This window comes from Sphaerodactylus townsendi, linkage group LG05 (genome assembly GCF_021028975.2).
Source record: "Sphaerodactylus townsendi isolate TG3544 linkage group LG05, MPM_Stown_v2.3, whole genome shotgun sequence".
In the NCBI taxonomy this organism is placed as follows: Eukaryota; Metazoa; Chordata; class Lepidosauria; order Squamata; family Sphaerodactylidae; genus Sphaerodactylus; species Sphaerodactylus townsendi.
Window position 1 is genome coordinate 52,971,839 of NC_059429.1, and position 16,680 is coordinate 52,988,518.

The 16,680-nt window shown below is 41.9% G+C and overlaps 1 protein-coding gene across 9 annotated transcripts in view; it reads left to right on the plus strand.

The window, feature by feature from the left end:
- Positions 1-16,680, plus strand: part of ZZZ3 (zinc finger ZZ-type containing 3) — a 64,937-nt gene that overhangs the window by 32,415 nt on the left and 15,842 nt on the right. The window lies entirely within an intron of this gene.

The window sequence follows — 16,680 nt, forward strand, 5'->3', positions numbered from 1 at the left end:
GATTGGAGAGTCTGGTTTGATTCCCTACTCCTCAACATGAAGCCTGCTGGGTGACCTTGGGCTAGTTTCAGTTCAATCAGAACTCTCATGGCCCCACCTATTTATAAGGTGTGTGTTGTGGGGGAAGAAGGGAAGGCCATTGTAAGCTGCTTTGCGACTCCTTACGGTAGAGAAAAGTGAGGCACAGGAACCAATTCTTCTACCTTTGCCCATTGATTTAAAGGATCTATTAAAATTATCTCTGTCTTGTGAAGATTTGGCCCAGTTTTCCCTGCTCTCTGAAGCCGCTGTCGACAGGGCCCTGGCTGCTGTTAGACCTACTACTTGTCCTCTGGATCCGTGCCCCTCCTGGCTTATTAAAGCGTGCCGGGCGGAGCTACGACCCCACCTGTTGAACATCATCAATAGCTCCCTTGAGCAAGGAGTTTTTCCGGGTGGGTTGAAGGAGGCAGTGGTCCGCCCACTCTTGAAAAGACCATCTTTAGATCCTGGCGATCTAGCCAATTACCGCCCCGTTTCGAATCTTTCATTTCTGGGGAAGGTAATTGAGAGAGTGGTGTTGGAGCAGCTTCAGGGCTTCCTGGAGGACACATCGGCCTTCGATCCCTTCCAGTCCGGCTTCCGTGCTGGGCATGGGACGGAGACTGTTCTTGTCGCCGTCACAGACATGCTCCGTATGGTGTTGTTAGATCTTACCGCAGCGTTTGATGTGGTCGACCACGATCTTTTGACCCACCGCCTGGCCGCTTCTGGGGTGCGAGGCACTGTCCTTCAGTGGATTGCCTCGTTTCTCCGGGATCGGACCCAGCAAGTGTGGTGCGGGGACCTAGCCTCCCGAAAGTGCCCACTTCAGTGTGGTGTACCTCAGGGAGCGCTGTTGTCCCCGTTGTTATTTAACATCTATATGCGACCCCTTGCTCAGTTGGTACGGAGCTTTGGGCTGACTTGTCATCAATATGCTGATGACACTCAGCTCATTCTGTTGATGGAGGGGGGAACAGTCATCGCCCCTGTAGCTCTCCAGCATTGTTTGGAGGCGGTCGCTGGTTGGTTGAAGCAGAGCAGGCTAAAACTGAATCCATCGAAGGCGGAGATCCTCTGGCTGGGCCAGGGGGGAGGGGCTGGGGATTTCCAGCTGCCGGTGTGGGAGGGGGCCACATTGGCACCGGCCTCCTACTTCCGTAGCCTGGGGGTCCACCTGGATTCGTCTCTTTCAATGGAGACCCAGGTGGCCCATGTAACCTGGGTTGCGTTCTTTCATCTTCGACAAGCCCGACGGCTGGCCCCCTTCCTCTCCCAAACGGATCTGGCCACCGTGATCCATGCAACGGTCACCTCCAGGCTAGACTATTGCAACTCGCTCTACGTGGGCCTTCCCTTGTGGCTGATTTGGAAATTAAAATTGGTCCAGAATGCGGCGGCCCGCTTGCTCACAGGAGGTGCCGCCAGAGATCATATTTCACCTGTGCTGCGCCGCCTGCACTGGTTACCGGTTGAATTCCGAATCATCTTCAAGGTGTTGGTATTGACCTTTAAGGCCTTGCGCGGCCTGGGACCTCTACCTACGGGACCGTCTTGCCCCATACGTCCCAAATCGACCTCTGTGTTCAGCAGAGGCCAACTTACTGGTGATCCCTGGCCCCTCCATGATGCGGCTAGCCTCCACTCGGGCCAGAGCTTTTGCAGCTCTGGCCCCTGCCTGGTGGAACACTCTACCTCCAGCTACTCGGGCCCTGCGGGATCTTAATGACTTTCGCAGGGCCTGCAAGACAGAGTTGTTCCACCAGGCCTTTGGAGAGTCTGGACGCTGATGGCTCCCCCCCTTCCCCTCCTTTTCCCCTCTAACATCTGTGGACCCTGCTGTCTCTCTTCTCTTCTTCCCCTTTCTTTTCTCAGGGGATTCATTAGGAGGACACCATCGATATACCTGATGTTAGAACGCTGCATTTTAATGGGGTTGGTTTTAATATATAGAGAGCCGTTATTTAATGATTATTTATTTATTTATTATTCTACTTTTATACCGCCCTCCCCCGAAGGGCTCAGGGCGGTTTACAACAGTGATAAGACAATAAATATTAAAACAATTTAAAAGCAGCATCCAATTTCTGTATCAATTAAAATAAGGATGGTGTCCCGCTATTAAAACTCCTACAAAGGGAACAGCGGGTTGTAGCTGTTTCCGGGCACCCTATCAGCGGCTGGACTCTCCAAAAGCCCGGCGGAATAACTCAGTCTTACAGGCCCTGCGGAATTCATTAAGGTCCCGCAGGGCCCGGACAGTTGGTGGGAGAGCATTCCACCAGGCAGGGGCCAGGGCCGTAAATGCCCTGGCCCTAGTGGAGGCCAGCCGCATCATAGAGGGGGCGGGGATCACAAGCAGATTGGCCTCTGCCGAACGCAGAGACCGACGTGGGACATATGGGGCCAGACGGTCTCTTAGGTACGAAGGTCCCAGACTTATTGATTTTATTGATTTTATTGTGCTCTATCTATTTGTTTGTTCACCGCCCTGAGCCCTCCGGGCGAGGGCGGTTTATAAATATAATAATAATAGTAATAATAGTAATAATAATAGTAATAATAGTAATAATAGTAATAATAGTAATAGTAATAATAATAATAATAATAATAATAATAATAATAATAATAATAATAATAATAATAATAATAATTTGAGTTAGATTTGAGGAAAATACTGCCTTCATCACCTGTGCTGGTGCTGGGATTCGTGGGTCAGCCTTACAGTAGATGCACTCAATCTAGAGTTCGATTTAGTTCAATTTAGGGTGCTGATTATGATCTATAAAGCCCTTCATGGCCTATAAAGCTCTTCATGGTGAAGAATCTACATATATAAAGGCTTGTTTTATGATATATCCCCCATGCCAATTACAGCCTCAGATAATGTTGGTACGGGTTAGAGCACCAGAGGATCCGAATTCAAATTATTCAAAAAATAAGTCCATTTAGTAAACAAGAATGCAGATTACTTAGACTTAATTGACTACATTTGCTATTATTCTGTAATAGTTTTTACTTTATAACGTAATTTTCCAGTGAATAGATAAATGTTATATACATGTAGATAAGTGATTTTTTTTCTTAAATTGTCTTCTCATCCTTGACATTCTGCTTTTATATACCACCTTAGCAGTCAGCAGTTTTTTTGATAAATCCTAGAATGTTTGTGTTCCAGCCATAACAGTGCTTTTTTGTATTGTAAGAGCCGTGCAGATGATTCCAGGGGCAAGCATCTATACCCGCAGAATGAAGTAATTGATGTGGCATTGTCAGTCTTCCCGCTGTTCATGCGATCCAAAGCTTATTTGCTACGGAGATTAGGAGGTGACAGAGCTGCAGGTCTTCACATTTATTAGTAATAGTCCAGTGAAGTATCAGGGATTACCTTCTGGTGTGGTTGTAGAATGGCAGGAGAATCACTAAATTCCATTCCTGAACAGGCCAAGAGGACAGTTTAATTATACTGTGCGAACTATACTACATTCAAGAGACACAAGAGAGTTGAGAAGGAGGAGGAAGTTTAGCTTTTGTGTAAGAGACAACTGAAAATGTTGAGAAATAATTTAACCATGGGACTTTTGACAAAGCAGCATAGATTTGAGAGGGAATTTTTTATCTCCTTAATCATTTTTGTAAATCTTAACCTCATATTAGAGGTTCATTGAAATTGTAGTCCTTAGTATCTCTTGGCTATATGGGAAAATCTCACTCTATAAAAGAAGTGAAAGCCTCTTCTCTGACACTATTTATGTACCTGAAGATGGCAGTACACTTGCATTTTTATATTTTTGTGTTTTTAAAGAAAACACTTTTGATTTCTGCCATCTGGCTCTCCCACTTCCAGCATGTAGTGGCAGCATGCATGTCATAACTGAAAACTATGTTAGAATATGTTTGGATGTTTGAGAGTGTGTGCCTCTGCTTTTGTATTGAGAAATAAGGACTTGCAGTCTAGAAGATGCATTTCTGACCATGGACAATCTGAAATCAAGATAATTAAAATGATAAAAGTATTTGTAATTTATTGATGCATATATTTCTTTAGTTTATACAGTTTCTTTAGTTTATACATATTTCTTTAGTTTATACAGTTCTTTAGCTTATACAGTTTGTTTCATGCATAATGGCATAAATATAAATAGTTTAGCAAAAGACATTATTCTATGGAATCTTTTTGGTTTTGAGAATTACTTCAAAAATTTGACTGTGATGAAAAAGGATTATATTATATTCTAGACGAATTTGTGAGTTTTCTGGCTGGCATAGGTATGTACCTCAGCTGTCCCAGTATGATTCCAAGGAGAAAACAGCTGAACAGGCATTGTTTACTGAATTAGTTTTGTAATAAGTGAAAAAGCCTAAGTATTGAGTTCACAATGTAGAGAAAAACAAACCATCAAGCTGAAACTGGAAAAAAAGGAGTAAATTTGGGTCCTGTGTGGTTTCCGGGCTGTATGGCCGTGTTCTAGCAGCATTCTCTCCTGACGTTTCGCCTGAGTCTGTGGCTGGCATCTTCAGAGGATCTGATGTTGGGAAAGCAAGTGGAGCATATATATCTGTTGGAGTGTCCAGGGTGGGTGGAGAAATATTGTCTGTGAGTAACAAAGAAGGCAACCAGGTCAATAGTTGAGGGCATCTGAATAGAAGTATGAGTAACAATGAAGACTATAGCATGGGAGTAACAATGGAGATAGCAAGGTCACTGGTGGGAGCATCTGAATAGCAGTATCCTGGCCTTTGTTTCTTTTGTCTATGGTCATTCTGTGTTTGTGTGGAGCTGGTTAGACACTGTCTTGACTCTAGTATTTTTCAACACTGGCAGCCAAGTTCTGTTCATTTTCATAGTTTCTTCCTTCCTGTTAAAATTGTCCATGTGCTTATGGATTTCAATAGCTTCTCTGTGTAGTCTGACGCACTATTCAGAGTGGTCCAGAATTTCTGTTTTTCAAATAATATTCTATGTCCAGGTTAATATCATGTGTTCTGCTATTGATGATTTCTCTGGCTGAAATAGTCTGCAGTGCCTTTCGTTTTCTTTAGATACGTGTCTGCGCTGGGCGCTTGGTGGTTCCTATGTAGACTTGTCCACAGCTGCATGGTATGCTATAGACTCCTGCAGTAGCTAAAGGATCCCTCTATCCTTTGGGCTGAACTTATAGCATCTGTTGAATTTTCTTAGTGGGTCTGTAGATTGTGGGTCTGTAGTTTGTAGGTTGTGCTTCTTCATCAGTTTTCCTATGCGATCAGTGGTTCCCTTTGATGTATGGTAAGAAAACTCTTCCTCTAGATGGCTCTCTTTTTATCTTTGTTCATGTGGCTTATTCTTGGTCTTGCAGCCCTTCTGATTTCTGTATTAGAGTAACCATTAGCCTGTAGAGCCCTGTTTAGGTGATTCAATTCATCTTGAAGGAGGTGAGGTTCACAGATTCTGTTTGGCGCCGATGTACCAAAGTTTTTATGGTGCTCCTTTTTTGCCCTGGATGGTGATTGGAGTTTTTGTGTAGATATCTGTCCGTGTGCGTAGGTTTTCTGTATACTGTGTATCCCAGTGATGGCGAACCTTTTTGAGAACGAGTGCCCAAGCTGCAACCCAAAACCCACTTATTTATCGCAAAGTGCCAACACGGCAATTTAACCTGAATACTGAGGTTTTAGTTTAGGAAAAATGGCTGGCTCTGAGGCGTGCGTTACTCGGGAGTAAACGTGGTGGTAGTTGTTGGCCTTGCTTTGAGGCAACCATGCAACTCTTCGAACGGGTGAATCATGGCCCTGGGAGGGTTTACTCAAAAGCAAGCCACATTACCAGCAACCGAGCTTACTCCCAGGTAAAGGATCGCTTTAGTCCTTTGCATGAAAATCAGTGGGGTTTAACAGCGCTTAACAGGGTTACCTATACTGCTTCCCCAAAACTAGGTCTTAGGTTTAATGCTAATAATCGAGCCCTGCAGCCCAGGCCAGCCTAGATATATATGTGTGTGGGGAGGGCGATTTCCCCCCCGCCCCACATGATGAACTCTGTTTCTGCGTGCCCACAGAGAGGGCTCCGAGTGCCACCTCTGGCACCCGTGCCATAGGTTCGCCATCACTGGTGTGTCCCAATTGCTGGTTTGGTTTGCGGATGACTAAAACATCTAAAAATGGCAGTTTTCCTTCATTTTCTTTTTCCATAGTAAATTGGATGTTTGGGTAGATCTTGTTGATATGGTCCAGGAACTTGTTTAGTTCTCCTTCTCTGTGGCTCCAAATGGTGAATGTGTCGTCGACATAACGGAACCATATGGTGGGCTTTTTTGGTGCTGTTTTCAGGGCTTGTTCCTCAAAATGTTCCATATGAAAATTAGCTATTACAGGGCTAAGAGGGCTCCCCATGGCTACCCCATCTTTCTGTTCATAGTATTCATTATATCCCACTGGAAGTAGCTAGTAGTGAGACAATGTTGAAAACAGGGCTGTGATGTCTTTGGGAATTTCTGGTTAATGAGTGTCATGGTGTTCGCTATGGGGACCTTTGGTGAATAGGGGACACCACATCAAAACTGATCAGTTTGTCATTGGGGTTGAGTTTGAGTTTGCTGATTTTTTCAATGAAGTGAGTTGAGTCCTTAATGTAATGTGTAGTAAGTCCAATATGGCTTTGCAGTTGTGTGGCTGTGAAACTTTGCCAAATCATATGTAGGAGATCCAATTGTACTCACAATAGGTCTGGAGTGGGAGTGGGAGTCCTGTGGGATTTTGGGAGTCCATAGAGTCTAGGAGGGTGAGCTTCAGATTTGCAGAGACGTTGGCGAATGATTGGATCAATTGAGGAGTTTTTAATCAAGGTGTTGGTTTTCCTGGTGATTTTGTTGGTTGGGTCCTGTTTTAACTTTTTGTAAGTTGTGGGGTCCAAAAGTTGTCTGATTTTTTCTTTGTATTGGTCTGTTTCCATGATAACCGTGGCATTACCTTTATCTGATGGTAGAATGATGATTTCTGAATCAGAATGAGATCTTTGATGGCTTTTCTTTCTTTCCTTGTTATGTTAGTGTCTAACCAGCTCCACACAAACACAGGATGACCATAGACAAAAGAAACAAAGGCCAGGATACTGCTATTCAGATGCTCCCACCAGTGACCTTGCTATCTCCATTGTTACTCCCATGCTATAGTCTTCATTGTTACTCATACTTCTATTCGGATGCCCTCAACTATTGACCTGGTTGCCACCTTTGTTACTCACAGACAATATTTCTCCACCCACCCTGGACACTCCAACAGATATATATACTCCACTTGCTTTCCCAACATCAGATCCTCTGAAGATGCCAGCCACAGATGCAGGCGAAACGTCAGGAGAGAATGCTGCTAGAACACGGCCATACAGCCCGGAAACCACACAGCACCCAAGTGATTCCAGCCGTGAAAGCCTTTGACAATACAAAGGAGTAAATGTTTGTTTGCAATAATGTTATGTTAATCTTGCTTAGAAGAATCTGACTTCCTTCTATATAATAAAATTACGCAGTGGTCTTTTAGCATCTTAAAGACTAACAAAATGTATTTCAGCATAAGCTTTTGTAAATTAGCACTTATTTCCTCAGGTGCATGGATTGTGCAACAGTATTGAGAAAATCTATGTATTGTGTGGACTGTTATTGAATAGGAACTGAAAAAGCATTGTCCTAAATCAGTTATGAAAGTTTGTGCATACTATGGGGCCATGCAGGCATTAATGGCTGTACCATTGGTTTGAAGGTACAGTTTGTTGCCAAGTTTGAAGTAGTTATGATTGAGAACAAAACAACAAAACATGGTAGCAAGATGGTATTGTTGGGTAATGTTCCTGATGTCTTGTCATCTGTCTTTGTGAAGAATGTTGGTATATTGAAACTCAGAATCCATAGTGACAAAGATGGTATAGTCTGGGAGATTTTCAGTAGATTATAACTTTTATCAATGTTAGTATTATCACAGAAGTAATTAGGGGGTGTTGATAGTATAAGGCCTGAGGGTAGAGCCCATTAATTGCGTTGATTGTGATGATGCCAGAGATAATTGGATTTCACAAGTTGTTTGGCTTGTGTATATTTGGCAGTAGGTACCGTGCCAGAATTCCTGTTCCTGTATATGCAGGGGCTGTTCCTTCTTAATGCTGTTTTTAAGTTGCTGTATTCTTTTTAAGGGTCTAAGGATAGTAGCTTGTAAAATGGGTTATTGGAGAGTTTCTCTCATCCTTCTGAATGTAGTCCAACCTTGTTCATGATGGCAACTATTCCTCCTGTGTCAGCTCCCTTAATTATGATGCGAGAGTCATTTATGAGGCTGTGGCGCTTCCCTTTCAGCATAGTGTGATTATCTTGTAAGCAATGCTGTTTAATTATTTATATGAGGACTCTGTAACATAAGCAACACCATCTTGGGCTCATTCTCCAACTTCATATAAGTTATATATCAACAATGGCGTCTCTTGGGTGCTGTGTGGTTTCCGGGCTGTATGGCCGTGTTCTAGCAGCATTCTCTCCTGACGTTTCGCCTGAGTCTGTGGCTGGCATCTTCAGAGGATCTGATGTTGGGAAAGCAAGTGGAGTATATATCTGTTGGAGTGTCCAGGGTGGGTGGGGAAACCTTGTCTGTGAGTAACAAAGTCGGCAACCAGGTCAATAGTTGAGGGCATCTGAATAGAAGTATGAGTAACAATGAAGACTATAGCATGGGAGTAACAATGGAGATAGCAAGGTCACTGGTGGGAGCATCTGAATAGCAGTATCCTGGCCTTTGTTTCTTTTGTCTATGGTCATCCTGTGTTTGTGTGGAGCTGGTTTGACACAGTCTTGACTCCAGTATTTTTCAACACTGGCAGCCAAGTTCTGTTCATTTTCATAGTTTCTTCCTTCCTGTTAAAATTGTCCATGTGCTTATGGATTTCAGTTGCTTCTCTGTGTAGTCTGACGTAGTGGCTTTCAGAGTGGTCCAGAATTTCTGTTTTTTCAAATAATATTCTAAAGATGAGTGCACAAGACTGGGATAAAATTGTCAACTTCACCTACAGCAAAATGGAGAAAGACATGGCTTACCACACTAAAAGGCAGAAACTAAAATTCGACAAATGCCAGAAACATCAGGTGAAACCTGTACTGGACACATCATGGACCATCATCAATCTGACTGAGAGGCAACTCTCTGAGGCTGAAGTATCCATCTTAGCAAAAGGAGGCAATTTTGCTGTTACCACCACCAGAATTCCAGTAGAAAACATCATCGCTAATGTGGAATCAGCGATTTATCATCTCCCTGAGGAAGAAGCGGAGGAAGTAAGAGGGGAAACAGCAAGGATTCTGAGAAAGGCAAAACTTCCCTCCAGTAACATAACAAGGAAAGAAAGAAAAGCCATCAAAGATCTCAATTCTGATTCAGAAATCATCATTCTACCATCAGATAAAGGTAATGCCACGGTTATCATGGAAACAGACCAATACAAAGAAAAAATCAGACAACTTTTGGACCCCACAACTTACAAAAAGTTAAAACAGGACCCAACCAACAAAATCACCAGGAAAACCAACACCTTGATTAAAAACTCCTCAATTGATCCAATCATTCGCCAACGTCTCTGCAAATCTGAAGCTCACCCTCCTAGACTCTATGGACTCCCAAAAATCCACAGGACTCCACACCACTCAGACCTATTGTGAGTACAATTGGATCTCCTACATATGATTTGGCAAAGTTTCTGGCCACACAACTGCAAAGCCATATTGGACTTACTACACATTACATTAAGGACTCAACTCACTTCATTGAAAAAATCAGCAAACTCAAACTCAACCCCAATGACAAACTGATCAGTTTTGATGTGGTTTCCCTATTCACCAAGGTCCCCATAGCAGACACCATGATGCTCATTAACCAGAAATTCCCAAAAGACATCACAGCCCTGTTTCAACATTGTCTCACTACTAGCTACTTCCAGTGGGATAATGAATACTATGAACAGAAAGATGGGGTAGCCATGGGTAGCCCTCTTAGCCCTGTAATAGCTAATTTTCATATGGAACATTTTGAGGAACAAGCCCTGAAAACAGCACCAAAAAAGCCCACCATATGGTTCCGTTTGCTTCCGACTGACACATTCACCATTTGGAGCCACAGAGAAGGAGAACTAAACAAGTTCCTGGACCATATCAACAAGATCTACCCAAACATCCAATTTACTATGCAAAAAGAAAATGAAGGAAAACTGCCATTTTTAGATGTTTTAGTCATCCGCAAACCAAACCAGCAATTGGGACACACCAGTGATGGCGAACCTATGGCACGGGTGCCAGAGGTGGCACTCTCGAGCCCTCTCTGTGGGCACGAGAAACAGAGTTCATCATGTGGGGAAATCGCCTTCCACACCCATATATATCTAGGCTGGCCAGGGCTGCCGGGCTCGATTATTAGCATTAAACCTAAGACCTAGTTTTGGGGAAGCAGCATAGGTAACCCTGTTAAGCGCTGTTAAACCCCACTGATTTTCATGCAAAGGACTAAAGCGCGATCCTTTACCTGGGAGTAAGCTCGGTTGCTGGTAATGTGGCTTGCTTTTGAGTAAACCCTCCCAGGGCCATGATTCACCCGTTCGAAGAGTTGCATGGATGTCTCAAAGCAACGCCTCCGACTACCACCACGCTTACTCCCGAAAGTAACGCACGCCTCAGAGCCAGCCATTTTTCCTAAACTAAAACCTCAGTATTCAGGTTAAATTGCCGTGTTGGCACTTTGCGATAAATAAGTGAGTTTTGGGTTGCAGCTTGGGCACTCGTTCTCAAAAAGGTTCGCCATCACTGGGACACACAGTATACAGAAAACCTACGCACACAGACAGATATCTACACAAAAACTCCAATCACCATCCAGGGCAAAAAAGGAGCACCATAAAAACTTTGGTACATCGCAAGAAACAGAATCTGTGAACCTCACCTCCTACAAGATGAATTGAATCACCTAAACAGGGCTCTACAGGCTAATGGTTACTCTAATACAGAAATCAGAAGGGCTGCAAGACCAAGAATAAGCCACATGAACAAAGATAAAGAGCCATCTAGAGGGAAAGTTTTCTTACCATACATCAAGGGAACCACTGATCGCATAGGAAAACTGATGAAGAAGCACAACCTACAAACAATCTACAGACCCACTAAGAAAATTCAACAGATGCTACTGCTCAGCAAAGGATAAGAGGGATCCTTAGCTACTGCAGGAGTCTATCGCGATACCATGCAGCTGTGGACAAGTCTACATAGGGAACCACCAAACGAGCGCCGCAGACACGCATCAAAGAACACCTAAAGGCACTGCAGACTATTTCAGCCAGAAAAATCAGCAATAGCAGATCACATTATAAACCATCCTGGACATAGAATATTATTTGAAAAAACAGAAATTCTGGACCACTCTGAAAGCCACTACGTCAGACTACACAGAGAAGCTATTGAAATCCATAAGCACATGGACAATTTTAACAGGAAGGAAGAAACTATGAAAATGAACAGAACTTGGCTGCCAGTGTTGAAAAATACTAGAATCAAGACTGTGTCAAACCAGCTCCACACAAACACAGGATGACCATAAAAAAAGAAAAAGAAACAAAGGCCAGGATACTTCTATTCAGATGCTCCCACCAGTGACCTTGCTATCTACAGGGTTACTCCCAGGCTATAATCTTCATTGTTACTCATACTTCTATTCAGATGCCCTCAACTATTGACCTGGTTGCCGACTTTGTTACTCACAGACAAGGTTGTTCCACCCACCCTGGACACTCCAACAGATATATACTCCACTTGCTTTCCCAACATCAGATCCTCTGAAGATGCCAGCCACAGACGCAGGCGAAACGTCAGGAGAGAATGCTGCTAGAACACGGCCATACAGCCCGGAAACCACACAGCACCCAAGTGATTCCGGCCGTGAAAGCCTTCGACAATACAGTGGCGTCTCTGTATTGGAGAAATGGGACAATCCCTGTGCAAAAGAATAAACGGATACAGATCTTAAATTGGACAATCCCTGTGCAAAAGAATAAACGGATACAGATCTTAAATTAAATATCATATTGTTCAGAAACCTGTGGAAGAATGTTTTATTCTTCTAGAGCATTTTCTTGCTGATCTTAAAGTTACCATTCTCCTTCAAAAGTTCTTTAAAGATGGAATCCAACATGAAAGTGCTGAATTAGAGTTCATTAAGAAATTTAAGACAAAGTACTAATCCAGAGCTTACTAGGGACCTTGGATTCCTAACTCACTATATAGGTGCTAACATCTTGAACATCCCAACCTTACAGATGCTAAATTTGTTTCACTATCTCATCTCAATTAGACCTAATGTGTATTTTTGTCTTTGTTATTATGAGTATCTCACAACTGCTCCATATTTGTCTTCGTTGTTTTTTATGAGTATCTTACACTTCTCTTGATGAACAAGTGACTTCAAGTTGTTCAATTCAATTTTTTTTTACACTGGCCACTCCCCCCATTGGTTATACATTTCATGCATCTGAAGAAGTGAATTCTGATTCATGAAAGCTTATGCTGTAATAAATTTTGTTCGTTTAAGTTGCTGCTTGACTACTGTGTATTTTTTACTGCAACAGACTAACTCGGTTATCTCTTTGCAGTCTTTATTTTACTTTTTATAATGGTCAAGCTGTGAGGATGGCTTAGAAATTCTACATGCTTTGAGTATTATAAAATATCAAAATTATTTTTTTCTTTAATTGGTATGCATTTATTTGAAAGTGTCTAGATTAAGCTAGTTATGTAAAACTGTCAATTGATTTAGGCATGTTAAGTTCTTAGGTTTTTTTAGAGCAATTCTGCCTGTTGGCTTAGAGTACTCTAGTTTTATATAGATCAGATTACATAGTTACTTGTGTGTCATAGTAAGAGAGACAATTTTACATTACCATTATACTGAAATAAAGAATAGTGAATGGATTTATCAAATACCTGTGACTACTTTTGACATTTGGTTAGGCGCATGGAATATTTAAAGATAAAAACATACATTCTGAAATATCTTTAATGTCACAGCGACCTTTCCACTCACAGAAAGAGAGCATACATTGTATATCAGTAATTATCATGTATTCTTCTTGGTGGAATTCTGTGCTCATCCATGGGAAACAGAGAGAGGAGGTGGATCCAGCCTTTAAACTAGTCATGTCACTTGTCACTCACTTTTGGTGAGTAACTGTTGTTTTTCAATGAGACCCAAACGCATGTTGTGGCAATCCTACTCTTCCTTTCAAGGTTTAGAAGCCTGGTTACCACAGGGTTTAATGCTTTGTCAGAGAAATGGAACTAATTGTTGCTATGTTAGATTAGGTATATAGTTCTCCTGGTCCGCCTTTACTAGACAGACATAGCTGGACATGTTTGTTATTTATTTATTTAAAAGTATTTAAACCCTGACTTTCAATAGCTTACAAAATGCAATAAAATACAATAAAATCATACCATTGAAAAGTCACTAAAATAACCTATAAAAACTAAAACGCTGTTTACTAAAGTCTAGATGTTAAAAACTGTTTGAAATAAAAATGTCTTCATCTGACGATGGAAGGAAAGCAGCAAAGGAGTGCACCAGGCTTCTGTAGGAAAAGTGTTCCAAAATCTGGGTTCAACACTCCTGGGCACTTACGTTGCTGGCATGGTGATTGCTGCTACCACTTCTCAGAGCTCCCATTGGGAAAATCCAGCTATCTTACTTTCCCCATTACTGGAAAACAAGTTGTCAAACAAAATATCATAAATTAGAAATAAATTTCACAGTGGTATAGAGACAATGGACGAAGCACTGATACTTAATATTTTTGGACTCTTTAATCAGTAGCTACAAAGGAGATCCCTTTTTATCTGTAAATATATAAATATAATCCCTGTTGAGTTTGTTTTGTACAACTATCAGATTTTGACGCATTCTGATTAAAATCTGATAGTTGGGTAAAACAAACTCAACAGGAAGTAGCCAGATCTAAATTTCTTTGTTGCTTCAGTGTCAGAGTGGTCCATGTAGGAGTGTGTATGTTAACATTAGCAATAAAAACCAGCTACCTTTTGCATGGCTTGTCTTTCAATGCATTGTCAGAAAAACGGCCATCCTTCTGAGGCTTGTGTTTATTAATGTTTTTAAAAGTGTTTAAAATATTAATATTAGTGTTTAAAAATAAGTATTAGTGTTTAAAAAAGCACTTGGTACTGCTGAACAGAAGTCAATATATTCTTTGTGTTTTTAAGAAATTCTGCCACGTTTTACAAAGAAGTGTATTTAGGTTATTAATTTTTCAAACAAGGCATATGGGCTACTCTCCCTGTGAGAAAGCAATATTAAATTCTGCCCAGAGAGCCAGGAACTGGTGATGCTGTTCACGGAAGACCCCTTCCTTTTATTAGAAGGACCTCTTTGATGTCATCATTTTATCAGACTACCATTGAATTACACAGTACTGACAGTCAGGCCTTATTTTCACTTCTAGAGATCCTAATCTTTTTTAACCCCCCCCCTTTTTTTTTTGCTTATTTCTAGACAAGAAAAATTTATTAATAAATGTGAGAGCCTGTGTGGTATAGTGGTTAAGAGCGGTTGACTATAATCTGTTTAACTAGGTTTGATTCCCTAGTCTTCCACATGAGCTGTGCACTGTAATCTGGTTAACCAGACTTGTTTTCCCTGCTCCTCTACAAGAAGTTGCTAAGTGACCTTGGAACAGTCACAGGTCTCTCAGTTCAAGATGCCTGTTGTGAAGAGGTGAAGGGAAGGTAATTTTAAGCCACTTGGAGTCTCCTTAAAGGTAGAGAGAAGCAGGCTATAGAAACCAATTCTTCTTCTTGGTTAGAAATGTAAAGTTGAGACTATATATAAAGTAAAATTTTACAAAAGAAGAGCTGTTAGTGTAAATCTTTCAATATTAATGGCAAGCATTTAGCTGATAGGTGTACTAAAGCCTCATCTACTGCTCTCAAGAAAAGCAACCTGGGGCGGATCATATTGCTTGACACTTTCCCTGTGGACTGCTGTTACGCGCGCACACACACACACGCACACACACACACACACACACACACACACACACACACACGTGTCTTGGTTCCTAGGTATGTATTTCTGCAGTGCTGTGTGTATGACCAGTTTTTAGTTGAAAACCAATAGGCAGGTAAAGAGTTAAGCATCACTCTCTGAGCTGAGGTCAAAAATCACTGCCTCCTGAAACTGCTTCATTTTAATAACACAACATTGTGTATTTGCATGTTTGCGTGTAATATGTAGTTCAATGCCTTGGCTATTTGTGGGTGCCAAAATATCACAAATACTGACTGTCTCAATGTGTTAATATGAGTATCATATTGGTTTTTGCCAAACACATACATAGAACATAGAGCAGTCTTCTAGTTAAAAAGAGCAAGAGTCCAGAGCACCTTCAAGAATAACAAAAATCTCTGGCAAGATATGAGCCAGTTGCAGCTCACTTCTTCAGATATGGTTTGAATGTGAATCCATCTGTCCTTAAGTAGAGAAGAGTAAATTCAGAAATTCAGTGGTAATGGCATGTAAAAGTAGGTCAGTTGCTGGTAATTGAAGATTCGCACTTCTAATAATCAAGCTCAAGAAAATGCATTCTCCTGGACTGAATAGAGCACAACAGTCCAGTCCAGAATGGGAGCTGAATCAACCTGTGAAGGTCCTACACTGACAGAAATACCCTCCCTGGAGCACTTACCCTGGCAAAGGGGTAAATCCACCGGTGGGCAACAGTGGTGGCATCTTGTTCTCCAGCATTCTCCAACATGGTGCTGAGCACCGCATCAGATTCCCATGCTGCCACCGGCCCCATCAGCATAGCAGGGGTATTCTGGAGGTATGGCTGTAATGCAGTCCAAGTTAGTTGGCTTCTAGCTCAGCTTTGTCTTCAGATGTGCCGCGACCCTGGGTTCCGAAGACATAGGTCCATGGAGCCCTTTGGAGGGCTTTCTGCTGGTGGAGAGGTTTTACTTTTCTTTTTTGCCACCCCATGCTTTCAAAAAGCCCAATGGAAGTATCACCATCCCTTCCCGCCTGGGCCTCTGGATTGGGCTGCCTGATTCTTGTCTCATTACCAGTTCTGATTTCTCCATGCCAATAATTTACTTGTTGCTGACATTTATGTGCTACCCTGTTTCCCCGAATATAAGACATCCCCTGAAAATAAGACATAGTAGAGGTTTTGCTGAAGTGTGAAATATAAGGCATCCCCCAAAAGTAAGATGTAGCAAAGTTTTTGTTTGGAAGCATGCCCGACGAACAGAACACAGAAAAATAAGACATCCCCTGAAAATAAGACATAGCGCATCTTTGGGAGCAAAAATTAATATAAGACACTGTCTTATTTTCAGGGAAACACGGTATTGCCATTAGGTGTCTGAATTCACTCTTTTCTGCTTAAGGACAGGTGGACACATGTTAGCAGTATCTGAAGAAGTGAACTGTGACTCACAAGAACTAACATGGCTAGTCATCGTGTTCTGGTTAAAAGACTCACTAGGAAACTTTTTTCCATACCTGTCCAGTTAGCAGAATAGGGATAACCTCTTTTAATATGCAATTGCTTTTCCAAGAACTAATACATGTTCTTTGCATTTATTCTTTTCTTGAAGA